Below are 6,175 nucleotides of genomic sequence, written 5' to 3' on the forward strand. Positions count from 1 at the left end.
GCTCAGCGATGCGCTTTGCCGCGGAGTGGAGCTAATGCCCATTTGGCAACCCGATAGGAGCAGACATTTCATGTCTTCAAAGAAACAGATCTACCCGTCCACCGCAGTGCATCCAGGGCATGACCGACTTAACTCTGTCTGCTCCAGGAAATTGTCGCACAAGTGAAACCAGTCCTTGACAAATCCATCACCCCATTCACAAGTTGAGTGCAGGGACTCACTTCTGTCTGGTATTTACCAGAACAGGCAATGTCAGTGCCTGCTGACACCATTCCTATATTCCAGCACCTGAAGTTGCTCAGTGTCTTTTTGGAGCAGAGCTCTGTTTGCTCGCCATCACATAAGCTCCATTTGGAAGTAGCAATAATCTTTAAGACCTCTTCCAAGCTAAACCGTGGTTCTATGATTCTAAGTGTTTACTTTTTTCCTGGTTTGATCAGCTATCCCTTCCCTTATGCCAGGGTACCACTTTTTTGATTCAAACAATAGTTCCTTCAGGTTTATGTAGAAACTCTATACAGTTCTCACTGTTCAGTCTGATGGTAAAACTAAACTTATTCAGCAATAGAAATGCAAATTTTCCAGGGAGAAGTTTCCCTGGAATTGTTTCCTTGTCCACAGTTTTAAATTCAGAGCCTTTTTGCCCTTTGCTTGTCTTCACTTCTTTCACTTTGATTCCCGTAAGCTTACTTTTAGTCACTTCTCAAAGAGATGACTATAGGCTATTCAGTAATTGCTTATCCCCATCTCTGCTTTTATTCAAGATCCACATTCATTAATTTTATTTGTATTCCAGTTGAAGTAGACATGCATTTTAATAGGAATTATAAAAATGAAATGTAAGAATAAGCTTCATTTGAGGTTTGAAAAATTTCCAAATTGTCAGCTTGATTAAGGATTTGGAAAAATGTGGGAAGACATGTTTTACTTATTAAATGGTAGACGAGATGTCCAATCCAGACTTACAGAACCATTACCCTTTTCCAAGTGGGAAGCTTGGGATTTTTTGGGATGGAAGGGTTAGTTTCATTCCTTCTTGGTTTCATTAACACTAATTAAAGGAAATAATAAGGGATTCTCATACTGACTTCTTCCATGTTGTCAGTACCAAGATGAAGAGCTGGCTTGAGCCATGGACCTCTCAGAGAGGAAAGCTGTGAAATGTTTACCAGCTTATCTGATAATATAAATGGGGAGAAAACCCTTTTTAAGCTGGACAGGGAAATTTCTATTCCTGTTGTGTGTGATTGTAAGCCATTGCAAACTGTATTTTAGCTGTGCAAAATTGTTTTTATCTGCTTTTGCCTTCACTGTTTTTGAGTCAAGGGGTGTTAAGGTGACTGGCTAAATTGGGGAAATTTCATAGTCCATAGCAATCTTAAGAACAAAGATGATAGAGTTTTCTAAGAGTTTATCTGCCCAATACTTTGCAGTGCTTCAAATGAAGCTGCACAAAGTTTGATAGTTGATGACCCAGGAGGGTTGAGAGAAAGAAGTGTCTCCCAGTAGCTAGCAACGATCAGGAAAGCTCTCTATCATGTAGCAAGAGAACAGGGAGCATGCCAGAAATCAGTAGTCTCAAGGAAGTGTAATGACTTATATATTGGATGTATAGAATGCTTGGTAAGCGTTGAAGAAAAAACAGTCATTTGTAGAATGTGGTGCACATGTCTATATCCATAATTCTGATATCCCATATCTGTCATGACCACACTTTTAAAGTAACCCCCCTAAAGTACTCTCTGGCACTCATTTTAGAGAAACTAATCACTACGAACTGAAAATACACTTCCAAAAGAACGCACGCAGCTGTCAGCGCTGACAAATTGTGACTCAGGAGCAAAGTATGCATTTTTCGCAGAGCAGAGGATGTTTCCTAGAGTTTACTAAGAGCGATGTGAATGAATTGATCATGAAACATTAGTAAGAGTCCAGTTAGAAAGCAGTAATTTGCAAATTTCTTTTTCCACCGTAGAGCTGTTTTCCCAAGTGAGTTTTACAACCTAACCTGTTATGTCAATTACTCAGTCGACTGTCTGAGTGTACCTAAGCACCGAGTAAACACATAACTGGGAAAAGCCTGTCATTGCTACCAACTGCAGGCCTCTGAGGCATGTTTCAGGTCTCAGACCTCTGGACTGGTGCCTAGGCTGCTAGCGAGACTGCATTTTTCAGAAATCAGTCAACACCAAGAAGCCAGACAGGGGTCTGTGTCCTTCAGTATCCAAGAGTAACTGGCCTGGCTGAACTTCAGAACAGCACAGTGCGTTGTTCCAGTTGGCCCTGAAAGGTACGGCTCCTCTCCCCACACAGCGATCAGCGATGTTGTAAGTGGTGACTATGTCACAGTAGTTAATTCAAAGGCTGTTTGGTAATTCCACCGAGGTTCTGCACAGGACTCTTTTGACTTATAGTTTAATATGGGTTAATGTGGAAGGCAAGAAAGAAACACTAATTTTTGTCAGAGAGACTATTTATACTTAGTTAAATCTTGCTACAGCTTACTGCAGCACCATAAGCTACAAATCATTGAAAATACACACCAGTTCTGAGTATCCTACAGTCTGAACACACCTATTTTAGCACACCAGCAGGGGTTGTGGCCACCAAGATCCTTATTCCAGAAAATCCTAAATCTTGGGGTGGTTGATTTTCTGGTCACCGAAGTCCAAAGTCCAAATCAACACTGAGTAGCTACATATCCTACTAGATCTCACCCCTTAATGCCCTCTTGTACAAAACTCTGTCTTCTTTGGGACAACAGGGTAGCAACAGAAACATAAGGACACACACATCACATTGTACTCATAACAGCGCTTTTAGTGTTACTCCTGCAAAGGCATGTCAGACCCATTTAGTACACATCACAGTAACCTGGAACAGGTTCTCGTGTACTGAGATTTTTTCAATTATACTGCTTGGCATTTCCACAGAAAAGAGAGGGAGCTCATAGTTCATATTTGATCAGGTGTATCGATCTGCACTTAAAGCAAATTTATACTGGATAGAACAACTGATCTCAAATTGACATTTTAAGTAAGTGAGAAACATGAATATACCAGTTAACAGACAGTATTTGGAATCTGGTTTAAAATAAAAATCAATGTTTAATTTTTATTTTTGAAAAAGCTAGAAAATATTTCTTAAGTTCTACATCAAAATCACTTCTTCACACTTCCAAATGCAACTGCTGCTTAAGCAGAGGAGTTCTTGGCAGTTAGGAGACTGTCACTGCAACACTTAGCCAGGAATGCATGCTCAGAGCACCTTTCTCCTCCTGGCCCACCCAAAATCGCTGTGGATTTCTTTACAGAATGCTTCTCTTCTGTATTTTCTGTGACTCCTTTCCATGCCTCCTGAGAATAGTTGTTGGGAACTTATCCTTTTTGCCTTCAGCGCAAAGAAGCTATATAGCTTTGTTGATTTCTGCTGTGACTAAGCAGGTTCAAAGCCCCACTTTCTTGGCTTTACCATGTTGCTGCTTCACTAAATCAGCCATGCTTGTATTACTGACATTACCTGAGTAGTTCTGGTTTGAACCAAAACAGTTCTCAAGGCAGATCCTGGAATGGCTTCAGGGTTATTTGTCTCCTTAGGACTTCCTTGAGGCGGAGACAGTATGTTAACACTAACAATATACATCAGAGCCAAAGCAAGTGACACCTTCACTGGCAAGTAATTGAGTCATTGAAATGAAAATCAAGTTTCACAACCTCTATCTCTGCATGACACACATCCACCTCAAGATCTTATCCTATTCTGTGGGTTTGAGCTCTTGGAGTTAGCAGAAGTGCAGCTGAAATGGCTGTAATTAATTTTCAGTGAGGTCCGTAAGATGGATGCAGTAGTTTATCCCTCGTATATAAATAAATAGATAGATAGATAGATAGATAGATAGACAGACAGATAGATAGACAGATAGATAGACAGATAGATAGAGTTTAAAACATCATCTGTTATGACCAAGATCTGTCTGCTGTTATCATAACCAGCTCTCTAACATATGCTTTTGCAATTTGCTCATTAATTTGTACAATGTGTGCTCAGAAATTATTCTTAAATACTGTACAGTAAGAGCCAACATGCATTTAAAAAGCCTGGAACTGTGAGCAGAGGATTTCTAGATTTAGCCTTCTCACTCAGCCAGAAAGGGACCTCACACAATAAAATCTGGACAAACTGTACAACGGCTGCATGTCTAATCAGATAACCCAGTGTCTTGCTAGAATACCTCTAAAATTCATAGAGTCATTGAATGGTTTGGATTGGAAAGGACCTTAAAGATCATCTAGTTCCACCCCCCTGCCATAGGTGGGGACACCTTCCACTAGACCAGGTTGCTCAGAGCCCCATCCAACCTGGCCTTGAACACTTCCAGGGATGGGGCATCCGCAACCTCTCTGGGCAACCTGTTCCAGTGCCTCACCACCCTCACAGTAAAGATTTTTTTCCTAATATCTAACCTAAACTTACTCTCAGTTTGAAACCATTCCCCCTTGTCCTGTCATTACATGAACAAAAGCAATAAGTAAACCAGAGTAACAAAATGGCCCTAGGAAACCCATACAAGACTATTCTTCAAATTGCTAGAAGAACACAAAAAGGATGCACACAGTTGCAGAAGACCCTGAACTATGGTAACTGAAAAAGAAAGAATCTTTAGAAGGAGTAACTTGCAGAGGATTAAGCTTTGAAAAATAGAACTCTTATCTCAGGAGAAACTAGGGTATGTTAGTGATTTCACCCTAGATTAGCAGGAAGGACTAGCTGCCTTAGAAGCATGTAGAAATTATTGTACTACTGCTTTCTTCAACCACTGTAAAAGCTCAGAACAGCATGAGACATAGGAAACAAAATTCAAAACTATTTTTGCCTCAGCTTTGACATCCCTTTCACCTAAAAAGCAAGAAAATCAAAGTAGCAGGTGTTTAGAAGATAGCACTCATGATAAAATAATTAATTATCTATGGCAGTTGATTTCCCATGGCTGGAGCATGTACCCTTTGCCTTTGGAGGGTAATTTACTGACTTTCCAAGGCTGAACATAAATCACTGTGCTAAGTGCTGCCTCAACTGCTTCCAGAGACTAGGCAGAATACTTTGATTAATATTTTGCCAAGCAGTGGATTTTTTTTGTCTGCTGGATGCATGTTTCAGGGTCTTGTACTGGCATTGTCACTGTGCTCCTGCAGAAGCCTTGTTTTTGCTAAAATGTTGTAACAAATAAACAGTACAGCCATTGTTAATAGTTTTTAATTGATTAGTCATCAGAAGCTTTGCGCACACCCTAAATAAGGATCTGATGCTAACCTAATTGCAAGGAAGTCTTAGGAAAAGCCCAAGCAATTTGGAGTGGTGAACACATCTGAAACTGTAGTGTCATACTTACTACCAGTAACTCAAAAATTAGTAATGCTTATTACTAGTTTGTTATTTCTCTATTAATTACACCTATCTGCTATTCTTTAGTACATGATCTTTAAGGACCCTTCCAATCCAAACCATTCCATAATTATATGATTATGTGTTGTAAAGTCTAAAATACATTTCTTGGCACAACAGTTTTTCTTTGCAGCCACTGTGTACCTACCTTACCATAAACGTAGGTTGCAAAAAGAGGAGCTGTGTGCAAACAGGAAGGACAATAGAAAGAGTCCAGTTTGAAATAAGGAGTAGAAACTGGTGGGAAACTGGAGGGAAATGAGCAAAACCATTTTAAATAGAAAACTGCTATGGCTGTGTCATGACATAGCTTTTGCTCAGTGCTGGTATATTAGCTCTAGTTAAGATTTATCAGCCTTAAAAATGGATATATTTAAAACCTATGAGGCAGACTTTCATTGCCATTCTTGCATATAAACAAAAAAAATCTTACCTGTGGCATTCCTGTCATTCATTGTAGCATACTGATCACCAACAACTATTTTTTCAGTAGGCTTTTAGTAATCAGCAGCACTCACAACACATAACACTACCCAGATGGTTTTGCTTCTTTCCTTTTCCTTCCACACGTACCTCAAACACAAATATTAGCTCAAACTTTTTTAAGAGTAATTTGTAATTCTCTCATCTTACCCCAAGGAGACCAACTCCTTACAGCACAACAGCTTGTCCTTAATCCTATTCTCATCCTACAGCCCCCAGCAGAAATTAAAACAGTCTTCAGCTTTCTTTC

Source organism: Pipra filicauda, unplaced genomic scaffold (assembly GCF_003945595.2).
Source record: "Pipra filicauda isolate LSUMZ 115617 unplaced genomic scaffold, ASM394559v2 scaffold83_size3615187_pilon, whole genome shotgun sequence".
NCBI lineage: Eukaryota > Metazoa > Chordata > Aves > Passeriformes > Pipridae > Pipra > Pipra filicauda.